The sequence below is a fragment of the Oncorhynchus gorbuscha genome, linkage group LG15, assembly GCF_021184085.1.
Source record: "Oncorhynchus gorbuscha isolate QuinsamMale2020 ecotype Even-year linkage group LG15, OgorEven_v1.0, whole genome shotgun sequence".
Lineage (NCBI taxonomy): Eukaryota > Metazoa > Chordata > Actinopteri > Salmoniformes > Salmonidae > Oncorhynchus > Oncorhynchus gorbuscha.
The window spans coordinates 5034305-5054019 of NC_060187.1; positions in this window are offsets into that span (position 1 = coordinate 5034305).

A 19715-nucleotide genomic window follows, 5' to 3' on the forward strand; every position below is an offset into this window, starting at 1 on the left:
GATGCTTGACTGTTGTTTTAATAAATAAAGTAATCTCTTTCAAAAGGAGATTTGTGTCTACATTACTCCCTCCACCTAAATCGAGTAGATTCCATAGTACAACAGTTAAGGAACTAGAGGAGAGTGGTGTGTGGGGGGGTTAATCTCCTGTGCCTGCCCCCTGCCTCTCCGTGTCACTGAGGAATCTCTGACCAAACAGACACTGTCAGAAATCTAGGAAGCATATCAGCTCATAAACACCCTGAATCAAAGACGACAGGACAGAATCCCATGATCACACAAACAAACGTTTTACCAGGATATCAAGGTCATCATTTTTACCATTAGGTTTTAGGACTGAATGGAAAAGTCAGTATCTGCTGAATATGGCCTACTGAAGCAGCGACTGATTAACCCCATGTGTGGTGAATAAATTAAGGGGAGGGGGTTCTCACTGTAGTACAGCTAGGGGAGGGGTTCTCACTGCAGTAGAGTCAGGGAGGGGTTCTCACTGCAGTAGAGTCCGGGGAAGGGGTTCTCACTGCAGTAGAGTCAGGGAGGGGGTTCTCACTGCAGAAGAGTCAGGGGAGGGGGTTCTCACTGCAGTACAGGTAGGGGAGGGGTTCTCACTGCAGTAGAGTCAGGGGAGGGGTTCTCACTGCAGTACAGCTAAGGGAGGGGTTCTCACTGCAGAAGAGTCAGGGGAGGGGGTTCTCACTGCAGTAGAGTCAGGAGAGGGGGTTCTCACTGCAGTACAGCTAAGGGAGGGGTTCTCACTGCAAAAGAGTCAGGGGAGGGGTTCTCACTGCATTACAGTCAGGGAAGGTGGTTCTCACTGCAGTACAGCTAAGGGAGGGGGTTCTCACTGCAGTAGAGTCAGGGGAGGGGGTTCTCACTGCAGTACAGCTAAGGGAGGGGTTCTCACTGCAGAAGAGTCAGGGGAGGGGTTCTCACTGCAGTACAGTCAGGGAAGGGGGTTCTCACTGCAGTACAGCTAAGGGAGGGGTTCTCACTGCAGTACAGCTAAGGGAGGGGTGCTCACTGCAGAAGAGTCAGGGTAGGGTGTTCTCACTGCAGTACAGCTAAGGGAGGGTGTTCTCACTGCAGTACAGCTAAGGGAGGGGTTCTCACTACAGTACAGCTAAGGGAGGGGTTCTCACTGCAGTACAGCTAAGGGAGGGGCTTCTCACTGCAGTACAGCTAAGGGAGGGGTTCTCACTGCAGTACAGCTAAGGGAGGGGGTTCTCACTGCAGTACAGCTAAGGGAGGGGTTCTCACTACAGTACAACTAAGGGAGGAGGTTCTCACTGCAGTACAGCTAAGGGAGGGGTTCTCACTTCAGTACAGCTAAGGGAGGGGGTTCTCACTGCAGTACAGCTAAGGGAGGGGTTCTCACAGCAGTAGAGCGAGGGGAGGGAGTTCTCACTGCAGTACAGCCAGGGGGGGGTTCTCACTGCAGTACAGCTAAGGGAGGGGTTCTCACTGCAGTACAGCTAAGGGAGGATGTTCTCACTGCAGTACAGCTAAGGGAGGGGTTCTCACTGCAGTACAGCTAAGGGGGAGGTTCTCACTGCAGTACAGCTAAGGGAGGGGGTTCTCACTTCAGTACAGCTAAGGGAGGGGTTCTCACTGCAGTACAGCTAAGGGAGGGGGTTCTCACTGCAGTAGAGCGAGGGGAGGAGTTATCACTGCAGTACAGCCAGGGGAGGGGTTCTCACTGCAGTACAGCTAAGGGAGGGGTTCCCACTGCAGTACAGCTAAGGGAGGGGTTCTCATTGCAGTACAGCTAATGGGGGGTTCTCACTGCAGTACAGCTAAGGGGGAGGTTCTCACTGCAGTACAGCTAAGGGAGGGGTTCTCACTTCAGTACAGCTAAGGGAGGGGTTCTCACTGCAGTACAGCTAAGGGAGGGGTTCTCACTGCAGTAGAGCGAGGGGAGGGAGTTCTCACTGCAGTACAGCCAGGGAGGGGGTTCTCACTGCAGTACAGCTAAGGGAGGGGTTCCCACTGCAGTACAGCTAAGGGGGGTTCTCACTGCAGTACAGCTAAGGGGGAGGTTCTCACTGCAGTACAGCTAAGGGAGGGGGCTCTCACTGCAGTACAGCTAAGGGAGTGGGTTCTCACTGCAGTACAGCTAAGGGAGGGGTTATCACTGCAGTAGAGCCAGGGAGGGGATTATCACTGCAGTAGAGCCAGGGGAGGGGGTTCTCACTGCAGTACAGCTAAGGGAGGGGTTCTCACTGCAGTACAGCTAAGGGGAGGGAGTTCTCACTGCAGTACACCTAAGGGAGGGGTTCTTACTGCAGTAGAGCGAGGAGAGGGAGTTCTCACTGCAATACAGCCAGGGAAGGGGGTTCTCACTGCAATACAGCCAGGGAAGGGGGTTCTCACTGCAGTACAGCTAAGGGGGGTTCTCACTGCAGTACAGCTAAGGGAGGGGGTTCTCACTGCAGTACAGCTAAGGGAGGAGGTTCTCACTGCAGTAGAGTCAGGGGAGGGGGTTCTCACTGCAGAAGAGTCAGGCGGGGGGTTCTCACTGCAGTACAGTCAGGGGAGGGGTTATCACTGCAGTAGAGCCAGGGGAGGGGTTATCACTGCAGTAGAGCCAGGGAGGGGTTTTCACTGCAGTAGAGCCAGGGGAGGGGCTTCTCACTGCAGTAGAGCCAGGGTAGGGGATTCTCACTGCAGTAGGGCCAGGCGGGGGTTCTCACTGCAGTAGAGCCAGGGGAGGGTGTTATCACTGCAGTAGAGCCAGGGGAGGGGGTTCTCACTGCAGTAGAGTCAGGGGAGGGGTTCTCACTGCAGTAGAGTCAGGGGAGGGGTTCTCACTGCAGTAGAGTCAGGGGAGGGGGTTCTCACTGCAGTAGAGTCAGGTGAGGGGTTCTCACTGCAGTAGAGTCAGGGGGGGGGTTCTCACTGCAGTAGAGTCAGGGGAGGGGGTTCTCACTGCAGTAGAGTCAGGGGAGGGGGTTCTCACTGCAGTAGAGTCAGGTGAGGGGGTTCTCACTGCAGTAGAGTCAGGGGAGGGGGTTCTCACTGCAGTAGAGTCAGGTGAGGGTGTTCTCAGGTGAGGGTGTTCTGCAGTAGAGTCAGCGGAAGGGGTTCATCCTGCAGTACAGCCAGGAGAGGGGGGTTCACGTCAATGGGATCTGGGGATAACGGGCAGCGGAGATGGCAGAGAGGATAGGCACTTGATTAGCATGTGGGGAGGGGATTAATAGTAATAGTTCTGACCAGGGCCCTGTTCCCTATGTAGAGTAATAGTTCTGACCAGGGCCCTGTTCCCTATGTAGAGTAATAGTTCTGACCAGGGCCCTGTCCCCTATGTAGAGTAATAGTTCTGACCAGGGCCCTGTTCCCTATGTAGAGTAATAGTTCTGACCAGGGCCCTGTTCCCTATGTAGAGTAATAGTTCTGACCAGTGCCTATATCTTTCTGTGCATCAAGACTGGTATTTCTGCTCTGTCGTGTCACTGTTTCTCCCCAGGCCCTTGGCCAAACACAAGCATGTGCTGTTCTTCCCACGGAGAATCCTCCACTGTAGTAGTTCATCCACTAGATGGTAGTTATCAATGCAGTAGAGCCATGGGAGGGGGTTCTGACTGCAGTAGAGCCATGGGAGGGGGTTTTCACTGCAGTAGAGCCAGGGGAGGGGGTTTTCACTGCAGTAGAGCCAGGGGGGGGTTCTCACTGCAGTAGAGCCAGGGGAGGGGGTTCTCACTGCAGTAGAGCCAGGGGAGGGGTTTTCACTGCAGTAGAGCCAGGGGCGGGGTTCTGACTGCAGTAGAGCCAGGGGAGGGGGTTCTCACTGCAGTACAGCTAAGGGAGGGGGTTCTCACTGCAAGACAGCTAAGGGAGGGGTTCTCACTGCAGTACAGCTAAGGGAGGGGTTCTCACTGCAGTACAGCTAAGGGAGGGGTTCTCACTGCAGTAGAGCGAGGGGAGGGAGTTCTCATTGCAGTACAGCCAGGGGAGGGGTTCTCACTGCAGTACAGCTAAGGGAGGGGTTCTCACTGCAGTACAGCTATGGGAGGGGTTCTCACTGCAGTACAGCTAAGGGAGGGGTTCTCACTGCAGTACAGCTAAGGGAGGGGTTCTCACTGCAGTACAGCTAAGGGAGGGGTTCTCACTGCAGAAGAGTCAGGGGAGGGGGTTCTCAATGCAGTACAGTCAGGGGAGGGGTTCTCACTGCAGTAGAGTCAGGGGAGGGGTTCTCACTGCAGTAGAGTCAGGTGAGGGGTTCTCACTGCAGTAGAGTCAGGTGAGGGGGTTCTCACTGCAGTAGAGTCAGGGGAGGGGGTTCTCACTGCAGTAGAGTCAGGGGAGGGGTTCTCACTGCAGTAGAGTCAGGTGAGGGGTTCTCACTGCAGTAGAGTCAGGGGAGGGGTTCTCACTGCAGTAGAGTCAGGTGAGGGGGTTCTCACTGCAGTAGAGTCAGGGGAGGGGTTCTCACTGCAGTAGAGTCAGGGGAGGGGTTCTCACTGCAGTAGAGTCAGGTGAGGGGTTCTCACTGCAGTAGAGTCAGGGGAGGGGTTCTCACTGCAGTAGAGTCAGGGGAGGGGTTCTCACTGCAGTAGAGTCAGGGGAGGGGGTTCTCACTGCAGTAGAGTCAGGTGAGGGGGTTCTCACTGCAGTAGAGTCAGGTGAGGGGGTTCTCACTGCAGTAGAGTCAGCAGAAGGGGTTCATCCTGCAGTACAGCCAGGAGAGGGGGGTTCACGTCAATGGGATCTGGGGATAACGGGCAGCGGAGATGGCAGAGAGGATAGGCACTTGATTAGCATGTGGGGAGGGGATTAATAGTAATAGTTCTGACCAGGGCCCTGTTCCCTATGTAGAGTAATAGTTCTGACCAGGGCCCTGTTCCCTATGTAGAGTAATAGTTCTGACCAGGGCCCTGTCCCCTATGTAGAGTAATAGTTCTGACCAGGGCCCTGTTCCCTATGTAGAGTAATAGTTCTGACCAGGGCCCTGTTCCCTATGTAGAGTAATAGTTCTGACCAGTGCCAATATCTTTCTGTGCATCAAGACTGGTATTTCTGCTCTGTCGTGTCACTGTTTCTCCCCAGGCCCTTGGCCAAACACAAGCATGTGCTGTTCTTCCCACGGAGAATCCTCCACTGTAGTAGTTCATCCACTAGATGGTAGTGGAGACATATGGCGCAAATTAGAGCCCCTTAATCCACCTCTGCAGCTTCCATTTCAATATACAGTGCCTTGCGAAAGTATTCGGCCCCCTTGAACTTTGCGACCTTTTGCCACATTTCAGGATTCAAACATAAAGATATAAAACTGTATATTTTTGTGAAGAATCAACAACAAGTGGGACACAATCATGAAGTGGAACGACATTTATTGGATATTTCAAACTTTTTTAACAAATCAAAAACTGAAAAATTGGGCGTGCAAAATTATTCTGCCCCTTTACTTTCAGTGCAGCAAACTCTCTCCAGAAGTTCAGTGAGGATCTCTGAATGATCCAATGTTGACCTAAATGACTAATTATGATAAATACAATCCACCTGTGTGTAATCAAGTGTCCGTATAAATGCACCTGCACTGTGATAGTCTCAGAGGTCAGTTAAAAGAGCAGAGAGCATCATGAAGAACAAGGAACACACCAGGCAGGTCCGAGATACTGTTGTGAAGAAGTTTAAAGCCGGATTTGGATACAAAAAGATTTCCCAAGCTTTAAACATCCCAAGGAGCACTGTGCAAGCGATAATATTGAAATGGAAGGAGTATCAGACCACTGCAAATCTACCAAGAACTGGCCGTCCTTCTAAACCTTCAGCTCATACAAGGAGAAGACTGATCAGAGATGCAGCCAAGAGGCCCATGATCACTCTGGATGAACTGCAGAGATCTACAGCTGAGGTGGGAGACTCTGTCCATAGGACAACAATCAGTCGTATATTGCACAAATCTGGCCTTTATGGAAGAGTGGCAAGAAGAAAGCCATTTCTTAAAGATATCCATAAAAAGTGTTGTTTAAAGTTTGCCACAAGCCACCTGGGAGACACACCAAACATGTGGAAGAAGGTGCTCTGGTCAGATGAAACCAAAATGGAACTTTTTGGCAACAATGCAAAATGTTATGTTTGGCGTAAAAGCAACACAGCTCATCACCCTGAACACACCATCCCCACTGTCAAACATGGTGGTGGCAGCATCATGGTTTGGGCCTGCTTTTCTTCAGCAGGGACAGGGAAGATTAAAATTGATGGGAAGATGGATGGAGCCAAATACAGGACCATTCTGGAAGAGTCTGCAAAAGACCTGAGACTGGGACGGAGATTTGTCTTCCAACAAGACAATGATCCAAAACATAAAGCAAAATCTACAATGGAATGGTTCAAAAATAAACATATCCAGGTGTTAGAATGGCCAAGTCAAAGTCCAGACCTGAATCCAATCGAGAATCTGTGGAAAGAACTGAAAACTGCTGTTCACAAATGCTCTCCATCCAACCTCACTGAGCTCGAGCTGTTTTGCAAGGAGGAATGGGAAAAATGTCAGTCTCTCGATGTGCAAAACTGATAGAGACATACCCCAAGCGACTTACAGCTGTAATCGCAGCAAAAGGTGGCGCTACAAAGTATTAACTTAAGGGGGCAGAATAATTTTGCACGCCCAATTTTTCAGTTTTTGATTTGTTAAAAAAGTTTGAAATATCCAATAAATGTCGTTCCACTTCATGATTGTGTCCCACTTGTTGTTGATTCTTCACAAAAAAATACAGTTTTATATCTTTATGTTTGAAGTCTGAAATGTGGCAAAAGGTCGCAAAGTTCAAGGGGGCCGAATACTTTCGCAAGGCACTGTAAATGGTTATGAAGCACAAGACAGCGTAAAGTTACAGCATATTATATAAAGTAGTGCCTCTATTTTCTTTCTACAAGACACAACTGTCTGTCTCTCGTTGACTGTGTTGCTTCAATGGGAAGGTGTGGTGGTGAAATGGCAAGAGAATGTAGTTCCATTGAATGGAATGTGGTTCCTTAGGTTCATCGCGTAAGGCGTCGTAAATCTACTTTCCGTGTTAAATCTCAGAAGCTCCTCTCAGTTCACACAGATTCAATAGAGTTCTGAAAACCCTTCATTCTGTTGCATAAAACAACGATTTGATGCAATTACAGTATTATAACACCATCTTGTAATTTCACCACCATAAAATCGAAATCAAATCACATTTATTTATATAGCCCTTCTTGCATTAGCTGATATCTCAAAGTGCTGTACAGAAACCCAGCCTAAAACCCCAAACAGCAAGCAATGCAGGTGTAGAAGCACGGTGGCTAGGAAAAACTCCCTAGAAAGGCCAAAACCTAGGAAGTTTGCTTTTCATAGCCGATCATTCAGAGTATCTTTACCGCTCCTGCCAGGTAGTCCTACAGACCTATTGGTATCATTAAGGACAGTTACCTGTACAGGCCTATTGGTATCATTAAGGACAGTTACCTGTACAGGCCTATTGGCATCATTAAGGACAGTTACCTGTACAGGCCTATTGGTATCATTAAGGACAGTTACCTGTATAGACCTATTGGTATCATTAAGGACAGTTACCTGTACAGGCCTATTGGTATCATTAAGGACAGTCACCTGTACAGGCCTATTGGTATCATTAAGGACAGTTACCTGTACAGGCCTATTGGTATCATTAAGGACAGTTACCTGTACAGACCTATTGGTATCATTAAAGACAGTTACCTGTACAGGCCTATTGGTATCATTAAAGACAGTTACCTGTACAGGCCTATTGGTATCATTAAGGACAGTTACCTGTACAGGCCTATTGGTATCATTAAGGACAGTTACCTGTACAGGCCTATTGGTATCATTAAGGACAGTTACCTGTACAGGCCTATTGGTATCATTACAGGCCTATTGGTATCATTAAGGACAGTTACCTGTACAGGCCTATTGGCATCATTAAGACAGTTACCTATTGGTATCATTAGTTGTACGGGCCTATTGGTATCATTAAGGACAGTTACCTGTACAGGCCTATTGGTATCATTAAGGACAGTTACCTGTACAGGCCTATTGGTATCATTAAGGACAGTTACCTGTATAGGCCTATTGGTATCATTAAGGTCAGTTACCTGTATAGGCCTATTGGTATCATTAAGGACAGTTACCTGTATAGGCCTATTGGTATCATTAAGGACAGTTACCTGTATAGGCTGGAATGATGATGGAATGATACCAATAGGCAAGTATACCTTCTTTGTGCAACTGGCTCACTGACCTGTCATGTGACTCTTTCCCCAGGTGCTGTGTGTGGGACTGATGGGTTGTCACGGCAACAAAGCCAGTGTTGACATGGTGCTGGAGGCCTTAAGATATGCTCTCAAAACACTGCCATAAGAGCAAGGCCAAAGTCTGTATCAACATTGTAAACCTTCTCTGACAGGCTAAAACATGTACTGTCATCAGAGTAAGGTATTACATGGCTGTCTCGAAGTCAGTTTAAGTTGTCCACACTGACTTGTGTGGTGGATGGAGAAAATTCATTCACTTCATCCATGCTACTGTTCTTTGATTTAGTCTCTCTCCCTTCTCATATAAAGTTAGGATTCATGAGATACCCTGTAAGAGCTTTTGGGCACAATCCCCTTCAGTGTCATAAATGTGAAGTAATTGGACACACTTTATCAAGTGTGTGCAGAAGGGAAATACTGCAGCTGTGGAGGTGAAGAAGAATGAGGTGGCAAGAGTAAGGAGTGTCCTGATAGGGTGAAGGAGAATGAGGTGGCAAGAGAAAGGAGTGTCCTGATAGGGTGAAGGAGAATGAGGTGACAAGAGTAAGGAGTGTCCTGATAGGGTGAAGGAGAATGAGGTGGCAAGAGAAAGGAGTGTCCTGATAGGGTGAAGGAGAATGAGGTGGCAAGAGAAAGGAGTGTCCTGATAGGGCGAAGGAGAATGAGGTGGCAAGAGTAAGGAGTGTCCTGATAGGGTGAAGGAGAATGAGATGGCAAGAGTAAGGAGTGTCCTGATAGGGTGAAGGAGAATGAGGTGGCAAGAGAAAGGAGTGTCCTGATAGGGCGAAGAAGAATGAGGTGGCAAGAGTAAGGAGTGTCCTGATAGGGTGAAGGAGAATGAGGTGGCAAGAGAAAGGAGTGTCCTGATAGGGTGAAGGAGAATGAGGTGGCAAGAGTAAGGAGTGTCCTGATAGGGTGAAGGAGAATGAGGTGGCAAGAGTAAGGAGTGTCCTGATAGGGCGAAGGAGAATGAGGTGGCAAGAGTAAGGAGTGTCCTGATAGGGTGAAGGAGAATGAGGTGGCAAGAGTAAGGAGTGTCCTGATAGGGCGAAGGAGAATGAGGTGGCAAGAGTAAGGAGTGTCCTGATAGGGTGAAGGAGAATGAGGTGGCAAGAGTAAGGAGTGTCCTGATAGGGTGAAGGAGAATGAGGTGGCAAGAGAAAGGAGTGTCCTGATAGGGTGAAGGAGAATGAGGTGGCAAGAGAAAGGAGTGTCCTGATAGGGCGAAGGAGAATGAGGTGGCAAGAGTAAGGAGTGTCCTGATAGGGTGAAGGAGAATGAGGTGGCAAGAGTAAGGAGTGTCCTGATAGGGTGAAGGAGAATGAGGTGGCAAGAGAAAGGAGTGTCCTGATAGGGCGAAGGAGAATGAGGTGGCAAGAGTAAGGAGTGTCCTGATAGGGTGAAGGAGAATGAGGTGGCAAGAGAAAGGAGTGTCCTGATAGGACGAAGGAGAATGAGGTGGCAAGAGTAAGGAGTGTCCTGATAGGGTGAAGGAGAATGAGGTGGCAAGAGTAAGGAGTGTCCTGATAGGGTGAAGGAGAATGAGGTGGCAAGAGTAAGGAGTGTCCTGATAGGGTGAAAGAGAATGAGGTGGCAAGAGTAAGGAGTGTCCTGATAGGGTGAAGGAGAATGAGGTGGCAAGAGTAAGGAGTGTCCTGATAGTGTCATGTTTTGTCATATATTGTCTTGTCATTATGCTTTCCCTTCTGTTCGTTTCCCCCTGCTGGTCTTTTTAGGTTCGTTCCCCTTTTTCTCTCTCCCTTCCTCTCTCTCTTCTCTCTATCGGTCCGTTCCTGCTCCCAGCTGTTCCTATTCCCCTAATCAATCATTTAGTCTTCCCACACCTGTTCCCTATTCTTTTCCCTGATTAGAGTCCCTATTTCTCTCCTTGTTTTCCGTTCCTGCCCTGTCGGATCCTTGTCTATTGTTCACCGTGCTGTGTCTGTGTATCGCCCTGTCGTGTCGTGTTTCCCTCAGATGCTGCGTGGTGAGCAGGTGTCTGAGTCTGCTAGGTTCAAGTGCCTTCCCGAGGCAACCTGCAGTTCTTGATCGAGTCTCCAGTCTGTTCTCGTCATTACGAGTGGAATTATGTCTTATGTTTGTAGAATTACTTTACTGGATTAAAGACTCTGTTTTCGCCAAGTCGCTTTTGGGTCCTCATTCACCTGCATAACAGAAGGATCCGACCAAGAATGGACCCAGCGACTATGGATTCTCTCTACTCTACTCTTGAGTTCCAGGGAGCGATGCTCGGCAGACACGAGCAGGAATTGTCTGCTGCTCGGCATGCCGTTGAAACCCTGGCCGCTCAGGTCTCCGACCTCTCAGGACAGTATCAGAGTCTTCGTCTCGTGTCACCAGCTACTTCCGGTTCTTCCGAGCCTCCGGAACCTAGGGTTAATAACCCACCATGTTATTCTGGGCAGCCCACTGAGTGCCGCTCCTTTCTCACCCAGTGTGATATAGTGTTCTCTCTCCAACCCAACACATACTCAAGAGAGAGAGCTCGGATTGCCTACGTCATATCACTCCTTACTGGTCGGGCTCGGCAGTGGGGCACAGCTATCTGGGAGGCAAGCGCTGAGTGTACTAACAATTATCTGAACTTTAAAGAGGAGATGATAAGGGTTTTTGATCGCTCAGTTTTTGGGAAAGAAGCTTCCTGGTCCCTGTCTTCCCTATGTCAAGGTAATCGATCCATAACGGATTACTCTATAGAGTTTCGCACTCTTGCTGCCTCCAGTAACTGGAACGAGCAGGCGTTGCTCGCTCGTTTTCTGGAGGGACTCCACGCTAAGGTTAAGGATGAGATTCTCTCTCGGGAGGTTCCATCCAGCGTGGATTCTTTGATTGAACTCGCTATTCGCATTGAACGACGGGTAGATCTTCGTCACCGAGCTCATAGAAGAGAGCTCGCGTTAACTGTGTCTCCCCTCTCTCCGACACTACCGTCTTTCCCCACTGACTCAGGTGTTGAGCCCATGCAGCTGGGGGTATTCGCATCTCGACTAAGGAGAGGGAACGGAGAATCACCAACCGCCTCTGTCTCTATTGCGGTTCCGCTGGTCATTTTGTCATTTCATGTCCAGTTAAAGGCCAGAGCTCATCAGTAAGCGGAGGGCGACTGATAAGCGCTACTAGACGGTCCTCTCCGTCAAGTACATGTACTACCTTACCGGTCCATCTATGCTGGACCGGATCGGCAGCTTCCTGCAGTGCATTAATAGACTCTGGGGCAGAGGGCTGTTTTATGGACGAAGCCTGGGCGCGGGAACATGACATTCCTCTCAGACAGTTAGGGAGCCCACGGTCATGTTTGCCTTGGATGGTAGTCCTCTCCCCAGTATATTATATGAAACACTACCTTTAACCCTCACTGTATCTGGTAACCATAGTGAGACCATTTCTTTTTTGATTTTTTGTTCACCTTTTACACCTGTTGTTTTGGGTCATCCCTGGCTAGTGTGTCATAATCCTTCTTTTGATTGGTCTAGTAATTCTATCCTTTCCTGGAACGTTTCTTGTCATGTGAAGTGTTTAATGTCTGCTATTTCTCCTGTTTGTTCTGTCCCCTCTTCTCAGGAGGAACCTGGTGATTTGACAGGAGTGCCGGAGGAATATCATGGTCTGCGCACGGTCTTCAGTCGGTCCAGAACCAACTCCCTTCCTCCTCACCGGTCGTATGATTGTTGTTCTGATCTCTTTAAGAAGCGTTTTGCATCCGCTCCTATCCTTGTTGCACCTGACGTCACTAAACAGTTTATTGTTGAGGTTGACGCGTCGGGGGTGGGCGTGGGAGCCATTCTGTCCCAGCGCTCCGATACTGACGATGGGGTCCACCCTTGTGCGTATTTTTCTCATCGCCTGTCACCGTCGGAACGTAACTATGATGTGGCTAACCGCGAACTGCTCGCCATCCGTTTAGCCCTAGGCAAATGGCGACAGTGGTTGGAGGGGGCGACCGTTCCTTTTGTCGTTTGGACTGACCATAAGTTTTTTGAGTACATCCGTTATGCCAAACGACTGAATGCGCGTCATGCTCGTTGGGCGTTGTTTTTCGCTCGTTTCGAGTTCGTTATTTCTTATTGCCCGGGTACTAAGAACACCAAGCCTCATGCTTTATCCCGTCTCTTTAGTTCTTCTGTGGCTTCTACCGATCCCGAGGGGATCCTTCCTGTTGGGCGTGTTGTCGGGTTGACTGTCTGGGGAATTGAGAGACAGGTTAAGCAAGCACTCACGCACACTGCGTCGCCGCGCGCTTGTCCTAGTAACCTTCTTTTCGTTCCTGTTTCTACTCGTCTGGCTGTTCTTCAGTGGGCTCACTCTGCCAAGTTAGCTGGCCATCCCGGCGTTCGGGGTACGCTTGCTTCTATTCGCCAGCGGTTTTGGTGGCCTACTCAGGAGCGTGACACGCGCCGTTTCGTGGCTGCGTGTTCAGACTGCGCGCAGAAGAAGTCTGGTAATTTTTTTTCTGCTTCTGCTCCTGGTCTTGCTGGGTTTCAGTCTGTTCCCTGCCATCGCATCTCTCCTGTTCTTGTTCCTGCCCTTGCTGTGTCTCAGTCTGTCCCTAGTTTTTACTCTCCTGGCCTGTTTGGTCCTGTTTGCTCTAAAGCTTTCAGTTCTCTACCCGTGTCTCATTTTTTTTAGAGTAGTACCCTAGTTTCCCTTTTTTTTTCGTTTTTCCGTTACGGTCCTGAGGAGTTGGGTTCTTTCTCGGGACGTGCTGGACCGTTTGTGATCTATGATTTCCTCCGTTGCCGCCAGTGTTCCTCCTCGAGAGCGCCAGGAGGCGCTTGGTGAGTGGGGGGGTACTGTCATGTTTTGTCATATATTGTCTTGTCATTATGCTTTCCCTTCTGTTCGTTTCCCCCTGCTGGTCTTTTTAGGTTCGTTCCCCTTTTTCTCTCTCCCTTCCTCTCTCTCTTCTCTCTATCGTTCCGTTCCTGCTCCCAGCTGTTCCTATTCCCCTAATCAATCATTTAGTCTTCCCACACCTGTTCCCTATTCTTTTCCCTGATTAGAGTCCCTATTTCTCTCCTTGTTTTCCGTTCCTGCCCTGTCGGATCCTTGTCTATTGTTCACCGTGCTGTGTCTGTGTATCGCCCTGTCGTGTCGTGTTTCCCTCAGATGCTGCGTGGTGAGCAGGTGTCTGAGTCTGCTAGGTTCAAGTGCCTTCCCGAGGCAACCTGCAGTTCTTGATCGAGTCTCCAGTCTGTTCTCGTCATTACGAGTGGAATTATGTCTTATGTTTGTAGAATTACTTTACTGGATTAAAGACTCTGTTTTCGCCAAGTCGCTTTTGGGTCCTCATTCACCTGCATAACAGATAGGGTGAAGGAGAATGTGGTCCTTCTGTAGCTCAGTTGGTAGAGCATGGCGCTTGTAACGCCAGGGTAGTGGGTTCGATTCCCGGGACCACCCATACGTAGAATGTATGCACACATGACTGTAAGTCGCTTTGGATAAAAGCGTCCGCTAAATGGCATATATTATTATTATTATTATATTATTATTATTATTATTATTATTATTATTATATTATTATTAGGTGGCAAGAGTAAGGAATGTCCTGATAGGGTGAAGGAGAATGAGGTGGCAAGAGTAAGGAGTGTCCTGATAGGGTGAAGGAGAATGAGGTGGCAAGAGTAAGGAGTGTCCTGATAGGGTGAAGGAGAATGAGCTGGCAAGATTAAGGAGTGTCCTGATAGGGTAAAGGAGAATGAGGTGGCAAGAGTAAGGAGTGTCCTGATAGGGTAAAGGAGAATGAGGTGGCAAGAGTAAGGAGTGCCCTGATAGGGTGAAGGAGAATGAGCTGGCAAGAGTAAGGAGTGCCCTGATAGGGTGAAGGAGAATGAGCTGGCAAGAGTAAGGAGTGTCCTGATAGGGTGAAGGAGAATGAGCTGGCAAGAGTAAGGAGTGTCCTGATAGGGTGAAGGAGAATGAGCTGGCAAGAGTAAGGAGTGTCCTGATAGGGTGAAGGATAATGAGCTGGCAAGAGTAAGGAGTGTCCTGATAGGGTGAAGGAGATCCTTCCGGTTGGAGCGAGTGGTCGCATCTGCACTTCGCTCCCGCGGGTAGTATAACTTTTTCATTATATTTCATTATAGCACAACGGTTTGATTTGTCTAATCTTAGCAATTTCTTCTCAGCTAGCTACATAGCCGTCTTTGTATCAAAGATAATTGCGTAATTATCGTATTTCGCCGTCCTAACGTAGTCTTCACTAGCCAGCTAGCTAACGTCCACTGATTAGCTGCACTGGAGAAACTATTACACTCAACTGAACGACTTGATTAGTGTAGTGTTAGCTAGCTACATAGCTGTCTTCGTATCATCGTATCCAAGATAATTGTGTTGTTTAGGTTTAGAGTGTGTAGTCTTAGAGTGATTATCTTAATTTACCGAGGTTAGCTAGCCTGCTATTTGTCGTCCTTAACGTAGGTGACTCTGCTAGCTAGCCAACGCTAGCCAACGTCTTCTGTATAGAACTCAACAACCCGGTCGCATTCACAGGTAGTATCACATTTTCACTTCATTTCATTACAGTACAACGGTTTGATTTGTTTGATCGTAGCTAGCTACATAGCTAGCTACATAGCCGTCTTTGTATCAAAGATAATTGTGTAGTCTAGAGCGATTTTCTAGGTTCGCTAGCCAGCTATTGTCGTTCTTTTAACGCAACGTAACGTAAACAACACTGCTAGCTAGCCAGCTAGCCCCGAATAGCAACACTGCAGAAACTATTACACTCAACGGAACGACTTGATTAGTGTAGTGTCAACAACGCACCCACTGCCAGCTGGCCTACTTCAGCAGTACTGTATCATTTTAATCATTTTAGTCAATAAGATTCTTGCTACGTAGCTTAACTTTCTGAACATTCGAGACGTGTAGTCCACTTGTCATTCCAATCTCCTTTGCATTAGCGTAGCCTCTTCTGTAGCCTGTCAACTATGTGTCTGTTTATCCCTGTTCTCTCCTCTCTGCACAGACCATACAAACGCTCCACACCGCGTGGCCGCGGCCACCCTACTCTGGTGGTCCCAGCGCGCACGACCCACGTGGAGTTCCAGGTCTCCGGTAGCCTCTGGAACTGCCAATCTGCGGTCAACAAGGCAGAGTTCATCTCAGCCTATGCCTCCCTCCAGTCCCTCGACTTCTTGGCACTGACGGAAACATGGATCACCACAGACAACACTGCTACTCCTACTGCTCTCTCTTCGTCCGCCCACGTGTTCTCGCACACCCCGAGAGCGTCTGGTCAGCGGGGTGGTGGCACCGGGATCCTCATCTCTCCCAAGTGGTCATTCTCTCTTTCTCCCCTTACCCATCTGTCTATCGCCTCCTTTGAATTCCATGCTGTCACAGTTACTAGCCCTTTCAAGCTTAACATCCTTATCATTTATCGCCCTCCAGGTTCCCTCGGAGAGTTCATCAATGAGCTTGATGCCTTGATAAGCTCCTTTCCTGAGGACGGCTCACCTCTCACAGTTCTGGGCGACTTTAACCTCCCCACGTCTACCTTTGACTCTTTCCTCTCTGCCTCCTTCTTTCCACTCCTCTCCTCTTTCGACCTCACCCTCTCACCTTCCCCCTACTCACAAGGCAGGCAATACGCTCGACCTCATCTTTACTAGATGCTGTTCTTCCACTAACCTCATTGCAACTCCCCTCCAAGTCTCCGACCACTGCCTTGTATCCTTTTCCCTCTCGCTCTCATCCAACACCTCCCACACTGCCCCTACTCGGATGGTATCGCGCCGTCCCAACCTTCGCTCTCTCTCCCCCGCTACTCTCTCCTCTTCCATCCTATCATCTCTTCCCTCCGCTCAAACCTTCTCCCACCTATCTCCTGATTCTGCCTCCTCAACCCTCCTCTCCTCCCTCTCTGCATCCCTTGACTCTCTATGTCCCCTATCCTCCAGGCCGGCTCGGTCCTCCCCTCCCGCTCCGTGGCTCGATGACTCATTGCGAGCTCACAGAACAGGGCTCCGGGCAGCCGAGCGGAAATGGAGGAAAACTCGCCTCACTGCGGACCTGGCATCCTTTCACTCCCTCCTCTCTACATTTTCCTCCTCTGTCTCTGCTGCTAAAGCCACTTTCTACCACGCTAAATTCCAAGCATCTGCCTCTAACCCTAGGAAGCTCTTTGCCACCTTCTCCTCCCTCCTGAATCCTCCCCCCCCCCTCCTCCCTCTCTGCAGATGACTTCGTCAACCATTTTGAAAAGAAGGTCGACGACATCCGATCCTCGTTTGCTAAGTCAAACGACACCGCTGGTTCCGCTCACACTGCCCTACCCTGTGCTCTGACCTCTTTCTCCCTCTCTCTCCAGATGAAATCTCGCGTCTTGTGACGGCCGGCCGCCCAACAACCTGCCCGCTTGACCCTATCCCCTCCTCTCTTCTCCAGACCATTTCCGGAGACCTTCTCCCTTACCTCACCTCGCTCATCAACTCATCCCTGACCGCTGGCTACGTCCCTTCCGTCTTCAAGAGAGCGAGAGTTGCACCCCTTCTGAAAAAACCTACACTCGATCCCTCCAATGTCAACAACTACAGACCAGTATCCCTTCTTTCTTTTCTCTCCAAAACTCTTGAACGTGCCGTCCTTGGCCAGCTCTCCCGCTATCTCTCTCTGAATGACCTTCTTGATCCAAATCAGTCAGGTTTCAAGACTAGTCATTCAACTGAGACTGCTCTCCTCTGTATCACGGAGGCGCTCCGCACTGCTAAAGCTAACTCTCTCTCCTCTGCTCTCATCCTTCTAGATCTATCGGCTGCCTTCGATACTGTGAACCATCAGATCCTCCTCTCCACCCTCTCCGAGTTGGGCATCTCCGGCGCGGCCCACGCTTGGATTGCGTCCTACCTGACAGGTCGCTCCTACCAGGTGGCGTGGCGAGAATCTGTCTCCTCACCACGCGCTCTCACCACTGGTGTCCCCCAGGGCTCTGTTCTTGGCCCTCTCCTATTCTCGCTATACACCAAGTCACTTGGCTCTGTCATAACCTCACATGGTCTCTCTTATCATTGCTATGCAGACGACACACAATTAATCTTCTCCTTTCCCCCTTCTGATGACCAGGTGGCGAATCGCATCTCTGCATGTCTGGCAGACATATCAGTGTGGATGACGGATCACCACCTCAAGCTGAACCTCGGCAAGACGGAGCTGCTCTTCCTCCCGGGGAAGGACTGCCCGTTCCATGATCTCGCCATCACGGTTGACAACTCCATTGTGTCCTCCTCCCAGAGCGCCAAGAACCTTGGCGTGATCCTGGACAACACCCTGTCGTTCTCAACCAACATCAAGGCGGTGGCCCGTTCCTGTAGGTTCATGCTCTACAACATCCGCAGAGTACGACCCTGCCTCACACAGGAAGCGGTGCAGGTCCTAATCCAGGCACTTGTCATCTCCCGTCTGGATTACTGCAACTCGCTGTTGGCTGGGCTCCCTGCCTGTGCCATTAAACCCCTTCAACTCATCCAGAACGCCGCAGCCCGTCTGGTGTTCAACCTTCCCAAGTTCTCTCACGTCACCCCGCTCCTCCGTTCTCTCCACTGGCTTCCAGTTGAAGCTCGCATCCGCTACAAGACCATGGTGCTTGCCTACGGAGCTGTGAGGGGAACGGCACCTCAGTACCTCCAGGCTCTGATCAGGCCCTACACCCAAACAAGGGCACTGCGTTCATCCACCTCTGGCCTGCTCGCCTCCCTACCACTGAGGAAGTACAGCTCCCGCTCAGCCCAGTCAAAACTGTTCGCTGCCCTGGCCCCCCAATGGTGGAACAAACTCCCTCACGACGCCAGGACAGCGGAGTCAATCACCACCTTCCGGAGACACCTGAAACCCCACCTCTTTAAGGAATACCTAGGATAGGATAAGTAATCCCTCTCACCCCCCCCCCCCTTAAGTTTTAGATGCACTATTGTAAAGTGACTGTTCCACTGGATGTCATAAGGTGAATGCACCAATTTGTAAGTCGCTCTGGATAAGAGCGTCTGCTAAATGACTTAAATGTAATGTAATGTAAATGTAAATGGATAATGAGCTGGCAAGAGTAAGGAGTGTCCTGATAGGGTGAAGGAGAATGAGCTGGCAAGAGTAAGGAGTGTCCTGATAGGGTGAAGGAGAATGAGGTGTCAAGAGTAAGGAGTGTCCTGATAGGGTGAAGGAGAATGAGGTGTCAAGAGTAAGGAGTGCCCTGATAGGGTGAAGGAGAATGAGGTGGCAAGAGTAAGGAGTCTCCTGATAGGGTGAAGGAGAATGAGCTTGCAAGAGTAAGGAGTGCCCTGATAGGGTGAAGGAGAATGAGATGCAGTAGATGGTATAGAATACAGTATATACATATGAGTAATGTAGGCAGTGTTGCAAACTCATTTTCAGGGGAAGATGCTAGAGGCAGGTCGATTTGTGGAATAAAGTTGCAAGATTACGTTGTGACGTCATCGCGTAAAATTGCGTCATTACGTAGATTACACAATAACGTTACTCAAACATCTCGGCAAACAAAATATGATTTGGGGGCCTCCCGGGTGGCGCAGTCTGTACCACCAAACCCTGGGTTCGCGCCCATTGGCTCTGTCGCAGCCGGCCGCGACCGGGAGGTCGGTGGGGCGACGCACAATTGGCCCAGCGAAAAAAAGCGGGTAAAAAAAAAATATATATATATGTGATTTGTTATTTTATATCACATTTTATTTGTAAAACTAATATAAACACAACACATTTTATATGATCAGATTATTATTATTTTTTAAACACAACACATTGAATTATTGAACATTTTATTTATTTTATTTTTAACTAGTAAACATACACATTCTGGACAATTATAGTTTTAAGCAGTGTATTGGTAGTTAGTTAAGATGCTACCCAACTGATCAACAATTATAGATACAAGCCAATAACAAGGTATATATGCTATCCTATTGAACAAATAACTTCAAATAATGATGTGTGCGCGAGGCATCTCTCTCCAGGTTGTTGTGCTGCTTGGCTGGCTAGCTGCTCAATGGTTTCCTCCAGATATGAAGGCCTAGAGAACAAGGGACTCAAACTGTGAAAGACAAGGTCAGTTTCAAGGGCCTTACTATTTACTGTAGGCCTATTGATTTATCACAAAGCACATTCAATCATTTCAACCTTGAACTACACATACACTGAGTTTATATGACATAGACTGACCAGGTGAAGCTATGATCCCTTATTGATGTCACCTGTTAAATCCACTCCAGACAGGTTATGGGATCATTTTTAAACCTTGAGACATGAATTGTGTATGTGTGATCCCTTATTGATGTCACCTGTTAAATCCACTCCAGACAGGTTATGGGATCATTTTTAAACCTTGAGACATGAATTGTGTATGTGTGCCATTCAGAGGGTGAATAGTCAAGACAAAAGACTGAAGTGAACGGGGTATGCTAGTAGGTTCCAGGCACACCGGTTTGTATCAAGAACTGCAA